Raw genomic sequence first — 16,429 nt, 5'->3', positions numbered from 1 at the left:
GCACAATCTAGTCGGTTACAGAAGAAAGTAGTCACAGAACATAGTATACATCGAAGCTATCTACCGAGTATCTTTTTATGGCTACCGAGCAGTAAAAGTAACACACTGAGTTGGTATTCACCGAGTGAAATGTGTTACTAGATACATTGAACCTGGACATGCATATGAAAATGTGTTACAAGAATCGAGGCACATCTAACCGTTATTACATTGGAAATTGCACTAGAAGATTGTGTGTGATTACAAGGACAATCTAACCAATGAAATATTTTGTTTAAGTTATTCATTCGAGGAATCTTGTTTGTAAGATCGAAGCAATGAATTGGATCACCATTTTAAGAGATCTATTTATACAGCATGAATTAAGAGAAAGGTGTGTGCATATATGTATGAAGGAAGACTGTTACAGAGACACAAAGGTCACCGAGAAGGTTTTTCAGAGAACAGTCGAGGAACAGAGTAAACAAAAGGGTTTACCGAGTTACTATATGGGTTACCGAGGTATGCTATAAGAAAGGTAATCTTATTCTGAGCACATAGAATCTGCTATAACATTTTAGATGTAAAGTTGTAGATGTTTGTAATGATTTTATTGTAATATTGTGAAGTTGAAAGAGAAACCTTTAACAGGGTAAAAGACTCTAACCAAGTCTATAAATTGTAAAGCCTCTAACTAGGTGCAACATTTAGAATAATGTTGTGAAATCCTTTAGCAAGGTAGATCTAATAGATCTTGTTACTCCTAACAGGGTAAGCTATCAGAAATAGCTAAATGTAGCTATAACCAAGCATCTTTATTATTGCAGTAGTGAAGTTGTGGGTGCCATCCCCACCGCAGTTTTTCTCTCTAACCAAGAGTTTTTGCGTAACCAAAATATATGTGTTATGAAGTAAATCATGTATGATTGTTATCTATTTGTTTTAACTTTATTTTATGTTACTGCACTATTCTATTTATGCATAACAGTAAGGTTATTATTAAAGAAAAGTTTTGGAGTACTGATTCACCCCTCCCTTCTCAGTACATTAGCTTTCCATATTGGGCCTAACAATTGGTATCAGAGCTTGAATCTTGGAAAAGGGTTTAACTACCTAAAGAGAAAGATCTTATCAATGGAAGGCTATAAACAATCTCGGAGGATTGTGTATCTGCAAGAAGAGTCGGATCATGCAAATCAAGTGATTGCAGACATGCAACTTAGGCCAATGCAAAAATCTTTGAAAGTAAGAAGAAGATTATCTGATGACTTGCAGGATTCTCAAGAGTTAGTGGAACAAATTGAGACATCATCTGAGAATAGTATATCTGAAGAGACTGAAGAAATGATTGGAGTATTGAAAGAAAAGAACAAAGCATTGGCTGATCAACTAAAAGCAATGAAAAGAGAACATGAACATTTTAGTACACAGATGACTAAAAATCTAGATGCATTGAGGATAGCTGAGGATAAAGCAAGAGATCTACAAAGAGAGAAACAACAACTTGAAGTCTTAGTATCTGATAAGAATGATGAAATCATAAGGTTGACTAGGATTCAACAAAATATGATAGATCAACTAGGTTATGCACATCATGAAGCAATTCTAAAGAATGATGAGAATCAAGCATTGAAACTTGAAGTATCAAGATTGATCAATGAACTTGAAACAGAGAAGAAATCCAAAGAAACATTGAAGAATAGTTATGATGCATCAAAGATGTTGGATGAGCAACTGAATACAAGAAGACCCAACAAAGATGTAGGACTCGGTTACAAAGGAAAAGATTCTACCGAGAGAGGAGAATCATCAAAGTAAACTGGAAACAGGAATAACATCAAAAGGAAGAAGCCTATTTGCTACTACTGTGGAAATCAAGGTCATACTGCCAACATATACCAGATCAGAAAAGGTAAGCAAATGAACTATCACTAAGTCCAATGAGTATTGTTACAATTGCAATAAATATGGTCACACATCTAATCAATGTAGGACAAAGTCTGTTAACAACTATCAGAAGGCAAAATTCAAAGGGTTTTGTAAAAACTGCAATAGATATGGACTTAGTACTGAGAAATGTTGGTTTAAGCAAAATAATCACATGCGGTGTGCACATCGAGCAAACACTAGTGGTTACCAAACTCACACAAATCCTTACCAACAATATGCAGTAGTACCATGGGATTACAATACAAGGATATGGTGCAAATGTTGTGGAAGATATGGACATATTAGTGCCAACTATTTTATAAGGTTTGGAATGAACAACTGAAGATCATGGAGAAATCCTGGTATGGCATGTTTTCATTGTCACAAAGTTGGACATTTAGCTGGAGATTGTAGAGATCAACCTAGAAGAGACACTGAAGAGATAAAAGAAAAATTTAAGATGATTTGGAAAAAGAAGGAAATCATGTCAGATGAAGAAAGCACCTTACCTACCGAGTTAGGTGCACCTATTCCAAATTAATCAAAAAAGGTATGAAGGGACTGCATTCTCTAAAGGTTAAATCATAATAGTTTCTATTCTATTATGTACAAAATTCAAAATCTGCATAGTTAAGATGCACTAGTAAGTTTGAAATTCCATCAAAAGTACTTTACAGGAAACCCATCAAGTCGGTGTATATAGGAAGCCTGTCAAGTCGGTAAATGAAGGAAATTTGGTTACTCAGTTAAAACAAAAAAAATGAGTAAATTGGTTAAAGGTAAACCGAGTGCATTTAACGTTTTGACCGAACCCGCACGAAGCCCGATAAGGTATTTTGTGTACTTAAAGGTATTTCGCGGTCATTCTCATTCACCAAGTTTTCAAGAGAGCAGAGCAGAGCAAATCAAGGCGATCAAACTTCATTCAGAGCGAATTTCAAGGTATTTACATCAAATCTCATCACACTATTAAGTTGGTTTCCGATCTTGTCAAATTGCTATTATCTACTGAGTGTGAAGCGTCAGTCGTTTGTAAACCATCAAACCCTAAGGATAGTTTGCTAAGTCTTTACCTAAAATATACAATGGCGCCCAAGATCCAAGATCCCATAGTTGTCAAGAATGTGGAGAAGCCCTCGCTGAAGTACTCTTTGACTCCTAAAGTGTCCTCTAAACCGGATGACAAAACTGCATTCTCACTCATCCCTGATTGATTCTTGTTAGTCGAAGATGTTAGATTCTTTACCAAATGTCATGTTGAAGAACTCAGTCATGTTGAGATTAGTGACACATATGATGAACTTTGTACCGATGGCAAAATGGATAGCAAGTACGAGCATATCAAAATCAAGAGATTAACTAAAGCCCTAGCCTATCCCCATGTGTTCAAACCCCAATGGGTTAAGTTTGTTTTAAGCAGAGTCCATGATGATTTTATGTGGCTAGAGGAGCAACCATTCAAAATCACTAAGGAAATCTTTCATGTGATCACCGGGTATCCTATCTATGATCATGCATTAGCATAGAAAATGATATCACAGAAGGACTTAAACAGTCTAACTGGAGTAGAATCTGATTACCGAGGACTGAAATTGAACAATGTCACTGATGCAGAACTTAAGTTTGCAATTAGAGTAATTGGTTACTGTTTCTTCCAATCAGCAAGGGAAAATAGTGTACCATGTGCAGAAATTGACTTAGCCTACAAAATAGTGAATAAGGGAATGAAAGTAGACTTATGTGAAGTGCTACTAAAGAACTTGTTTGAGAACCTGAACACAATAAGGAAGTCAAAGAAGAACAACTCGGCAAACACACTGAAGTTTGGTTCACTTCTTGTATGCATGTTTTTCTACCTTGAGAAGTTCTTTCCCTCAGTCGGTAAAGTAGTTTGGGAGCTACACCGACCTATCACCCATCAAATCAATGATTTTATCAAGAAATTGGGAGATAATTTTAATGATATCATGGATGACTATTTCAGCAAATTTCAAGAGAAGATGCACAATAGGTACAGGATTTCACCACAGCTGGTAGAGAAATATAAGGATGATATATGTTTTGAGGTAGACACCGATTATTATTATATGAATGTTGTTGAACCAAGGACTCAATATTTGCAACCTATGGGTTATGAGATTGACTATGATATTACACAACAGCAAATTGATGCCTATCTTTCATTGCCAAGGCATACTACCGAACTAAGATATGGAACTTATGAAGAGGTGAAAGAAAAAGTAAAAATGAGCACTGTAGTACCCAAGGCTACAAGAAAGGCTACCAAGATGATAAAGGTTTTATCTGAGAAATTCGGAGAAGAATCCTCCTCTACACCTGTCAAAGGCACTCTTGCCATTACCGAAGAGGAATCAGAAGCTCAAGAGGCAGCAATAACATTAAGTACCGAGTTGCCTAAGGGTAAAGTTTTGAAAAGAAAGAAACAGGACATTACAAAGGCCCTACCGACTCCACCAACAAAGAGACCCAACACTAGAGCATCAGCTGCATCACCGAGTAAGAAACAAAAGAGTGTTACTATTCCCAAGGTAACCAAGACCTACAAGAAATCTACTCGAAGACTCATTTTGGCAAAAGAGTCTAGTGATACATAATCCGATGATACAAACAAATTTCAGATTGTAAAAAGCAAGAAGGTAAATATTCATAGTGTTGAAAACTTTTGTGCTAATCTTAAAGAATATGGTGGATTTGCAGGATTTAGATATGTCAAGTATGAGACTAGGAATAATGATGAGAAGCAACAAATTGAAGAAGCTGTCATCTGCACACTTCTAAAGTTTCAGCTAGCTCCATTAGAACTAGTAAAGTCACTTCTGAGTGAATTATACTTACATATTGATAACAGATGGAAATATGCAATGGACTCAGAGAAACAAATAAGAGAAAGAAGTCTAGTCCATCTATTTCCTGATATGTCTATAGCAAAAATAAAGGAGAATTTGACAACATACAATTCTAAATTTCTTGTCAAACAGAGAGCCTTAAAATTGATGAATGGGCTATACATTGATGTTGAAAATGAGACAAAAGCGAAATGGCTGGATATCTTCAAATGAAAGGATGTCGGTGAACAATCTCAAATTGAAATTGTTGATGTCACCAAGCAAGATCCTAATGTCATCGAGAAAGGTCCTAATGCTACCAAGCAAGACCTGGCTGACACTATTCAAATTGATGAAGATGTCATGGATGCAGAAGCACCGGAGCAGGAAATGATAGAAGGCACTACCTATGCAAAACTTGTATCTAGTGAATCTATCTTAGAATAAGTTCAGCCTTATCCGTCGGTCAAGCCACCTGTCTCTACCGAAGCTCCTAAGGATACAGAACAAAGCACCAAAGGTCACAAGTCTGAAGTAGCAGAAGATACAACTAAAGATCAAAAGTCTCAAGCACCGTCAAGCACTGAAAATGTTACAGCTGAGACCCCTAGTACCGAGACACCCAAGGACACCACAATGGCTACAGGAATCGACCAAAGTGTTGCATCTACCGAGCAACCTACCAAGGGTCAGCAAGCCTCACAAGCACTTGTCTTAGTACAACCGACCAAAGGTAAAGAGAAGAAGGTGAGAAAGCATAGTTTCAAAATTGATTTAACTAAACCGATAGTGTTGCCCAATGTGGATATCTCAAAATCAAAAGGGCAAGCACTTACTGATTTCGGTGAACTATGCAAAGCAAAGGCTGAACAAGAAAAACAATTGGCCATTCAAAAGAAGAATAAAGTACTACAGAAGGTGAAGACATTGCTAACAGATATGCTACCTTCAGCAACAGTGTCAACCGATGCAGCCATCCACATTCAACTGGATGAACTCCTTACTCAAATAGAAACATCTGGAGTTGATGCACCTAAGTACTTAAGCAAGCTAAAAGATAAAGAGCTTACTGCAAAGATGATAGAAGAGGTACAAAAAGCTCTCGCTATAGGAAAAGTAAAGCTTGTCAAATTCATTGCTGAGTTGTCCCCTCAACTCAAGCATATTCTTTATTTATTTCAGAAACTTTGTACATTTTCCTTATTCATTAAAGATATCAAGAATAAGACTGATGCAATTAAGAATGAGATCACTGATCTCTCCAATAATGACCACCAAGCCTATTTCAGTTCAGAATTTTTATACCAAGCTTCAATAGCTCATGGCTCAACAGTTAGAACTCAGAAATGAAGAGCATAAGATCAGGATGGATATAATGACCCTCCAAACATTATTCCTTCCTCATCTCTCATCAGTTCAAGAGAAGATTAACCGAGCTACATGCCTATCTACTACATAAGAGGGAAGCACTCTTGATGGCTTAATATCACTATTGGCTGATATACAAGCACAAAGTTCTTTAATGGAAAGTGTAAAGGATGCACTCTCAGTCACACTCACCGACGCCCGGAACAAGTATAAATCTATTTTTGATCAGTTACCACCCCCAGATGGAAATTAAGTTTTTTGATGTTTGTCCAAAAAGGGGAGTAATACTACATATACATAAGTGGAGTAATATACTATATTTGGAGAGTGATACAGTTTTGATAATACAGTTTTGAGTATTGTATACAGGGGAGTATACCGAGCAGAGCATGCAGAGCTAGCAGAACGCACAAGCATAGAACAGAACCGCGCATGCAACATCCAAGTAATATACAGAATAATGATAAGGGGAGTATATCTGCATATACTATTTCATTGACTATTGTATATATTATCAAGTGTAGTCATTTTGCAAAGTATATAGATTTTTGAGTTATGACTTTGAAAGTAGTTTTTGTCAAACATCTCAACTAATGTCAAAAGGGGAGATTGTTACTACTTATCAAGTTGCCATTAGTTTTTATATTCAAAGTCATAATATATATTATAGTCGGTTAGCACTACCGAATCATGCAGTCGATGTAAACAGAGAAGTCAGTATGCATAGTCTAGTCGGTTACAGAAGAAAGTAGTCACAGAACACAGTATACACTGAAGCTGTCTACTGAGTATCTTTTTATGGCTACCGAGTAGTAAAGTTAACACACCGAGTTGATATTCACCAAGTGAAATGTGTTACCAGATGCATTGAACCTGGACATGCATATGAAAATGTGTTACAAGAATCGAGGCACATCTAACCGTTATTACATTGGAAATTGCACTAGAAGATTGTGTGTGATTACAAGGACAATCTAACCAATGAAATATTTTGTTTAAGTTATTCATTTGAGGAATCTTGTTTGTAAGATCGAAGCAATGAATTGGATCACCATTTTAAGAGATCTATTTATACAACATGAATTAAGAGCAAGGTGTGTGCATATATGTATGAAGGAAGACTGTTACAGAGACACAGAGGTCACCAAGAAGGTTTTCAGAGAACAATCAAAAAATAGAGTAAACATAAGGGTTTATCGAGTTACTATATGGGTTACTGAGGTATGCTATAAGCAAGGTAATCTTATTCTGAGCACATAGAATCTGCTATAACATTTCAAATGTAAAGTTGCAGATGTTTGTAATGATTTTATTGTAATATTGTGAAGTTGAAAGAGAAACCTTTAACAGGGTAAAAGACTCTAACCAAGTCTATAAATTGTAAAGCCTCTAACCAAGTGCAGCATTCAGAATAATGTTATGAAATCCTTTAGCAAGGTAGATCTAACAGATCTTGTTACTCCTAACAGGGTAAGCTATCAGAAATAGCTAAATGTAGCTCTAACCGAGCATCTTTATTATTGCAGTAGTGAAGTTGTGGGTGCCATCCCCACCGCAGTTTTTCTCTCTAACCAAGAGTTTCTGCGTAACCAAAATATGTGTTATGGAGTGAATCATGTATGATTGTTATCTGTTTGTTTTAACTTTATTTTATGTTATTGCACTATTTTGTTTATGCATAACAGTAAGGTTATTATTAAAGAAAAGTTTTGGAGTACTGATTCACCCCTCCCCTCTCAGTACATTAGCTTTCCATATTGGGCCTAACAACCAGATCCATCATGATGAGGAGGAATAGGTCTAGGATCTCTAGACTTACTCAAGGATACTTGATCATATCATTCTTCCACTTTTGATAAGATACATAGAGAGAATCACTACAAGGCTTAAGAGGCTCAAATTGTTTAGGCCAAAATTAATTAAGATTAACATCTCCATGCCTCATGGTGGGTTCATACATGCTATGATTAATTGTCATGATTTTCTCATTATGATGAAATTTTAAACATTTATGAATAGTAGAAGGCATCACTTTCATGGAAGAGAGCCAAAGATGTTCCAAATTCACATGAAATTGATCCAATGTAGGAATGATATAAAAAATGACATCTAATCACTTAGTACCAACCTCAATGGGAAGAGTAATAGAACAAATAGTAGAGCGAGAAACCATCATACACCTTGACCACTACATTATATTTATCATATGTTGCTTGATTCAATTGTAAAGTATAAATATATTCTTCAGTTATCACATTCACCATACATGTTGGATCAATGAGCACCCCTCATGAGAGTTTGTCTTTGATCTTCACAGTGATATATAGTGGGGCATTAGGTGCATCAATAGTCTCACTAGGATCAAAGGTAATGTATAGGTCCTTAGGAGGTTAGGTTTATCCACAAGATTCACCATATTATTAGACTCAAGGACAAGTTCATTGGAAGAAAATGCAAGATGCTTAGACTCAACCACATTAGTAGAATGGGAAGGCGAAGAATTAGTAAAGATTTGAATATTTTGATTAGGAGGAGATACAGATTTGTTTCCTTTCTCATTCACACCAACTACGGATATGGTATTTTTATTAATGAAGTCTTGAATTCTACTCCTTAAGGAATAACACTTTTCAATGTCATGACCGATTTGATGATGATATTGGCAAAAGGCTTTGGGACCGTGATAGGGTGCTAAAGGTTTAGAAGTATCAATTGTCTTGATGGGAGAAATTTTTGACACATTTTTATTTAACAATTGTCTCATAATGCAATGAAAAGATTCAAATAGAGGAGTAAATTATTGTCTAAAGTGTTTAGATAAAAAAGGCACACCAGATGTCATGGATGCCACTTGGGTATTGATGTTTTCATTTAACTTGATGAATCGCTTGTTTGGTTTAAACTTCACAAAATATTGTTGAGCACTTTTATTCTTATCAACCAGAGCCATTAAAGAAGATGATTCAAATTGAATCACTTGAAACTAATAATGATGAAGTATTGTGCACAACTGCGGAAAGTAAACTCAAAATAGAGAAGCTAATCCCTAATTTCTTTTTGAAAATTAGAAATAAAAATTCTTTGAACATATTGATCAACCTTAGAATAAGAAATTTGAGAATACAAATGTTTATATCTACCAATAAAATCAGTCACTTTTTCTTTAACAGTTTGCTTACAATGAATTAAATCAGTTAAAGTAATCTTAGGACAAACATTATAATGAAATTGTTGAATGAAAGCATAATCTAATTGTTGAAATAGTGTAATAGAATAAGGAGGCAAAGAAAAATACCATTGCAATGTCTTATCCCTAAAAGTTTGAGTAAATAATTTAGCCAAAATTCTTTGATCATGAGCAAAATCACTACACAAAGTTTCAAATGTTTTCACGTGAGTCAAGGGATCACCTTTTCCATAAAAAAGATCCAATTGAAGGATTTCCACATGTTTAGGAGGGATAGCATGGACAATGTCATTGGATAATGGGATGGCTACATCAAATGTGGGAACATTAAACTTGGATTGGATAATGGAAGCTAGTTGTTGTTGTAAGGATGAAATGGTTTAGGCTAGGTTGTTGATTGTTGCTTTGGTTGATGGATTGAAATTAGACATATTGGATTGGGATGGAGGAGTGACATTGTTGTATGTAGGTTGAGATTGAGAGTAAGGAGGTGGAACACTATGATATGTAGGTATGGGAGACAACTGGGTCACAAATGGAAGACTCGCAGAAGGAGGTATGAAATAATTTTGATTAAAGTTTCCCCCTTGACTAACATGTGTAGGATTAACATTTTGTGTGGAAGTAGTCATGATAGAAGATGTAAAAGTAGTAACACTAGGCAAAGATGTAGGCATAGGAATAGAATGATTGACTTGACTAGTAGCTTGAGTGTAACCAAATACTTTGGCACAACTTTTCATAGGCATGATATTAGTTTCAACAATATGAGCAAGCCCACGCAACAAATCAACACCAATTTTATGGCTTTGAACCATTCTATTTAATCCTTTAATCAATGGAATTGCCTTAATTTTTGGATATTGTTGACTCATCCATTGGTGAAAATTTTAAAATTCATTGTCAATCTTCTCCAATTGATAAATGAAAACCCTAGTTAGTGATTCATCCACATCATGAAAATTATAAAAATAACAAGGATAAATGACATCATTTGTTGGATTAAAGGAACCACCAACATTCTCATGAAATAAGATATCCAAATTAGGCTTCATATCCTTAGTAACTAAACCTTGGGAAGCCTTAATTCTATAACTTCTTCTCACAAGAATATTGTAGGTAGGACTAATGGTAGTAAAACTCATGCACAAAGGAGAGAAATTTGAATTTAAAATTTGAAAATTATGATTAAACAAAGAATTTTTTTGTAAAAATGATTGATTAACCAATTAATTAAAATATTTGATTTGTAAAAAAAAAATGCATCTATATCATAGCATAGCATATCATAAAAATCAAATCTGAAAATAGATTTGAAATATTATGCAACCCACATGTAAATTTTAGAATTATAAATTAGGGTTTTTTGAAATTCAACCACTAAATTTATGTAATTCAATTGAAATGATATCTAGGAGGGGAAATTGAATAAGTAAACAAATCTAAAATAATTGATCCAAATTAGACAACCCACAAGCTCAATTTTAGAATTTAAAATGAGGGTTTACGTGAAAATTGCCTCTAATTTTTTTAAATTCAATAGAAAATTACACTTGTAAATATAAATTTAAATTTGAAATGCATAAAAACTCATATCTGAGAACATAAATCAAAAAATTAAAGTGCAAGATGTTGGGTTCACCAAAATGTAATCATGAACATATTAGGGTTTCACCCAATGATGTAGTAAAACCCATCATATTTTGCTTAGGTAGCACTACATTAAAGAGGGGTGGACCCCAATAGATCTAGCCTCAAATAAGAAAGGATAGGGATGAGGAATTCTATTGGATTCATTGGATTGGAAATTGATGCCCTCTTTTAAGTAGAATTATAAAAATATTGAAATTAGGGTAAATGTGTTGAAATTGAAGTAAAAATGCATAAACAATGAGCTACATGTTGCCTATTTTCATCACAACTCAAATAGGTAGAGTTGGAATTCATTCACTTTCTACAGATCTAAAAGGTACACAATTTTTGTTTCATCATTACTGCCATTTTTAGTTTCATGCAAGTACATAAAAAGAAGAATATTCAACATTTGCATAAATTATGTATTGTATTCATAATGTAAAAATCAGTGTTCCACACAAGCCATGGGATTAACCTTATTTGATTCATGATGCATGAAACAAGTAATGAATACATTTGATAAATGTAAATGGTATAGCTAACTGTAATGAAAAAGATAGAAGGGAAGTGTTCCATCATTCCCTACACGATGATATCTAAACTGCTGCCTTCCTCTAGTTGTGGTTGAACGTCTCTAGGAAAGCAACTCTAGGTTCAAGTCCTATAAAAATGAATAAAAGAGATAGGGTTAGAGAAAAACTCTAAACAATGATGAAACAAATGCAATCTACACTTCTACATCGTAATTAGGCATATCATATATAGTCATCAGAGGAATCCATTAAGTGTTCAGTCATCAAGATCATAAGGAAGAAGAAAAGCACAAAGTTCAACGAAGGTTTCAACTTCATCATGTTTTGCTAACTTGTTTGTTCACTGTGCAAGTATAGGAGAAGTATTATTATTGACTTTAGATTATGCATGTGGGATAAAATGGGCTCTCACAAGGGTTGAACCCAGCGTGCAAGTCACCACTCACATGGTGACATAAGTGATCCAAATAGAAAGAGCTACAATGTTGCATACATTGTCATTCAATGACAATGGGAACTAAGCATCCAACAAAAATACATGCAATAGAGGAGATGGCAGCCATGTCTGAAAAAAACTAATGCCATCATGAGAATGGTAACATAAGACATATATGCCACTATCAAAAATATGACAAGTAGTGTACTATAGAATATCACTATCAAAATTATGATAGGAGGAACAAAAATGTAGCAATATAAAACTACAAACACATTTGATGCAATAAGTTCAGCAGCCAATGTATCAACAGTGTCTTCAAGTTTTACAAGTATATGTGTAGCAAAGAAAAATTCACTAATGCCATAATAGAGGTGATAACACAATACAACATGTCACTGTCAAAAAGCTACAAGAGAGCATAACTGCAGCTATAGGAGAATAAAAATATAGTCACAAACCACTTTGCTATGATAATGCGACATTCATGAATCATTATGAATAAAAATATGAAGGTGCATAGTATCCAAAGACATACAATGAGAAGAGAAGAAAAGTATTTTTCATAAAGAATGCAGTCCATTAACAATCAAAGAAGGATTACAATAATGAATGGAATTCATTGAAGGAACTGAGATATATTCATACATAGTTACAGTAGATGCATAATAAAGTGAAGAGTATAAAGCTATGAAGCTTTTCTATAACAACAATAAGTTATAATCACAAAATATCCAAAGGCTAAATGCATGAGCAACTAGTGAAAAATATAGTCATAGTATTTTATTCATATCTTGAAAACCCAGATCTCAAATTCCATGATTTTTTCACATAAATTAGAAAACTTTAAGCTAAAAAAAATCAATAAAATTCCTGTGAACCCAGTTTGTATTTTTAAGATACGTTCACCATAAAATAGCAGGCAAGGTTTTTTCATTTGACATGTCCATATCAAAGGAAGCCCTTTTCAACTCATCTACATAAGTACCAAATAGTTATAATGGAGTAGAAATCTGAAGCAATGAACATCAAAAAAAGGGGGAAAATTAATCATGAATTCAGCCTGTGACACCTGCCATAAGATCCCAAAGAATGGATGAAACTATAACCCTTCTGAGGGTTCTTCTGAAAATAAATAAATGAGTCTTTTGAAACTCCAAATGTAGATCTGTATTGCAGAGAAAAATCACCAAGACATTACATAGGTGGCATGAAAATCAGAGATATAGCTTCATTTTTTTTAAAGCATGGGCAAAGATATGAGTGATTTGAGGAAGCACCTATTAGAGTGGTCAAAGTAAGCAAGCTAAAACCATCTATAGCAGTAAGCTACAGCAAGCTATCATCCATTGTTAGTTCTCTCCAAGTATAGCCGCCAGGTTTCTCAGGAAAATTCCAATGCAAAGGTTCGAATGGAAGACTTAGGGTTTCAAAGCCCTAACATTACTTAAGTCTTTCTTTTTATTTGTTAAGTGATTTGATCACTTAAATCCTTTTAATATTTAAAAGCTTTTGCATATGTATTACAAGCCATGAGGTGGCTCTAAAACCCCAAGTCTTTTAAGACATAGTTTTTATGTTAGATGATGTTTATTTTGCATTGTATATTATTAGTTAATATATTAGTATTGGTAGCCATATGTCAATATTAATATAATAATTAATAATAATTAGTACTAGTTACTTTTACACGCATATATAGGGATATTTTTAATCTTTATATCCTTATATATTTATGTGAAAAATAATTGACATTAGCATCTATTATAGGCACTTCAAGTTTATTTTTTAGCATGTAGACACAATATAAAAAATTGTAAAATAAATATCTAAGTTGGATAAATTATGAATCCATTTATTGTTTATTATATTTGTGTCTTCAATATTTACCTTAAAATTCTTCCTAAAATGCATACATGCTAAAGATTGAAACTCATCGTGAGAAGAAGTTATCATGCAGTTTGGGGTCGGATTTGAGCTTAAGTTGAGATTTGGATGAGTTTTTCTCATGATTTGGATGTGTTGGTGCTTTATTTTGAGTGCCACATGGGTCAACATTCAGTTGACCAAGAGTTTGAGTTGAGTTACACACATTTTGGCATGATTTGAAGCCTATTTTCATGGCTTTTTATTTCTGCTCATGGATCAGTTTTTGGGGAGATATTTTTAGTGGGAGTTCATCTTCAGTTGATTTGGAGTCATCTTTCCTTTGCCTTTTGGAAGTATTTTTGTATAAAGTGGAAAAAATTTCTTTTTTCACTGGTTCTGGATTATTATTCTCATACTTTTTGTAGAGAATTCTTCTTGTAGCTCACATTTGCATTTTATGACAGATTATTGAATAAAATCCTCATCTTTTGCCTTATATTTCTGAGATCATCATTTTATGTATAAGTAGAGTTATTTTTTGTGTTATTCATTTATGACCTTTCAAATTATGTCTCATTTATAAAATCATTGGTTGTGCTTTGTGATTGATTAATTCTTTTGTTGATTGTGAAAGTTTTAACTTTTCTTTCAAGTTATTGAATTAAAGATCATTTGCATGAATCATTTATGTGTTGTGAATCAGAGATTATTTTGTGCAAATTGGTGGTTTTAGGAAGCTTTTGTCATTTTGAAATATGAGATTGGTGTATCACCTTAATTTAATATTTGCAGATCCATTATAGGTTCATTTTTTTAGTTTTTATCCCTTTTCCTAATTAAATATATTCAAAGGGAACCGACCCTGAATCTGGAGGTTAAATCTCATTATAGGCAACTTGCAAGCCTGAGAATTATCCCATGTATCACCAAATTGCTTAAGCTTTCAACTTATGCATAACAGGTGCAATTTATGTGATAACAATTTTTGGCACGCCCGATGGGACCTATTTGAGCTATCTCAACTCAACAAATATCCATTCTTGTTGTTGTTTTGGTGTGAGTAGCACTAATTCCAACCTTCAGAGGCAACCAATTTCATACCTGGCGACTCATTTTCTTGGTTCCAAGTAGATTCAGTGACATATAGCCTATGAGAAAGATCCAAACTAGACAAAGAAAGGATCTAGTTGAGAATTCTCAACTATCACCACCAAAGAGAAAGAGTAAGGCAACAAAGAAGGTTGCAAATAAAGTAATTCCATAAAATCCTTTAGTTCAGGTTTTTCCTACTCCTCTCATTGTTCAGCCTCTAGTTACAACTTAAAATAATCCTTTATTTTCAAGCTCTTCAACTCAAGCACCAGTAAATCGACCTATTACTCCCCCTGTTATCCCAATGGCTTTGCCAAGAGCTTAGCCTTTTGTGCCTTTAAATCAAGGTAACCCCTTGAACCTTACACATCATGATGATATTCCTATAACAATATTGAAAATCCTACCTTTCTTTACAGGAGAAGATCAAACCATGCTCATTGAGCATATAAGGGACGTAGCTTCGTTGTGTGGAGTACATCATATCACACAAGAGAATGTTGCAATCAAACTCTTGACTGCCTCATTCAAAGGGAAAGCGCTTCAATGGTTCAGAGGGTTACCTATAAAATTGATTGCTGCCTAGGATGAGTTGGGTGATAGGTTGAACTCATATTGTACAGACAGGTTTGATCATTTGTCACCGTTAGAGAAGTTGAGTACCATAAGGAGGGCTCCTCAAGAGAAAATGAGTGATTTTAATTTATGTTTTGAGAAGACTTGGAATAGAATCCCTGTCATGGAAAGGCCTACTCTTACACATGCATTTTTATCTTACCTTAAGGCCCTTAATAGTGACATTTCAGTCTTGATCCAGTCTATGGGTGCAAATACTCTCCCAAATGCATTTGATGTTTCTATTAGAGCATAAAATTATCTAATTCTAGCTGGTGAAATAGATCCTAGGCCTCACATGTCTATTTTTTCAGAAATATAGCCTTTTGTACCTCTTTTAGAGCCCCCTCTAGGTGTTGTCTTGCCTTTACCAACACTAAATTATCAAGTTGTAGCCCAAGAAAATATTGTTACACTCCCAATTCAAGAGTTTTGGGAGTTTAAAAATGAGATGAAGACCATGTTCTAAGGTTTTGGGAACAAAATAACCAATATTGAGAAGCAAGTAGCCCAAAATACCAATCCTTATCAAGCCCCTTATTAGAATAACCAGCAGAATAGGCCTCCTTATCAAGTTGACCCTCCAGGTCAAAGAAGGAATTATAACCAAAGATCCAATATACCTTACAATCCTAACACTACCAGCACATCTAGGGATATTGTCCCAACTCAGAACAACATGGCATCAGATTATGATTAGTGTTATCCTGGCAACCAAACTCATAATCAAACCACTTGTTTGAATGGTATGCTACATCAAGCACTCATGGTTCAGAATAATGCTATTGTCCTAGAAGATAGTACTCATGGAACTCATAAAAAAACAAGGTTCTCATTCTAAACAAGGCCTAGATGTCACCTTGGTTAATTGTCAAGGTGAAGAATTTTATGGAGTAAATCACCCACAAGCTCAAAATCAGTCTTACACTCCTATTGCAAT

The sequence above is a fragment of the Cryptomeria japonica genome, chromosome 4 (genome assembly GCF_030272615.1).
Source record: "Cryptomeria japonica chromosome 4, Sugi_1.0, whole genome shotgun sequence".
Classification (NCBI taxonomy): domain Eukaryota; kingdom Viridiplantae; phylum Streptophyta; class Pinopsida; order Cupressales; family Cupressaceae; genus Cryptomeria; species Cryptomeria japonica.
This window is presented reverse-complemented; position numbering follows the sequence as displayed.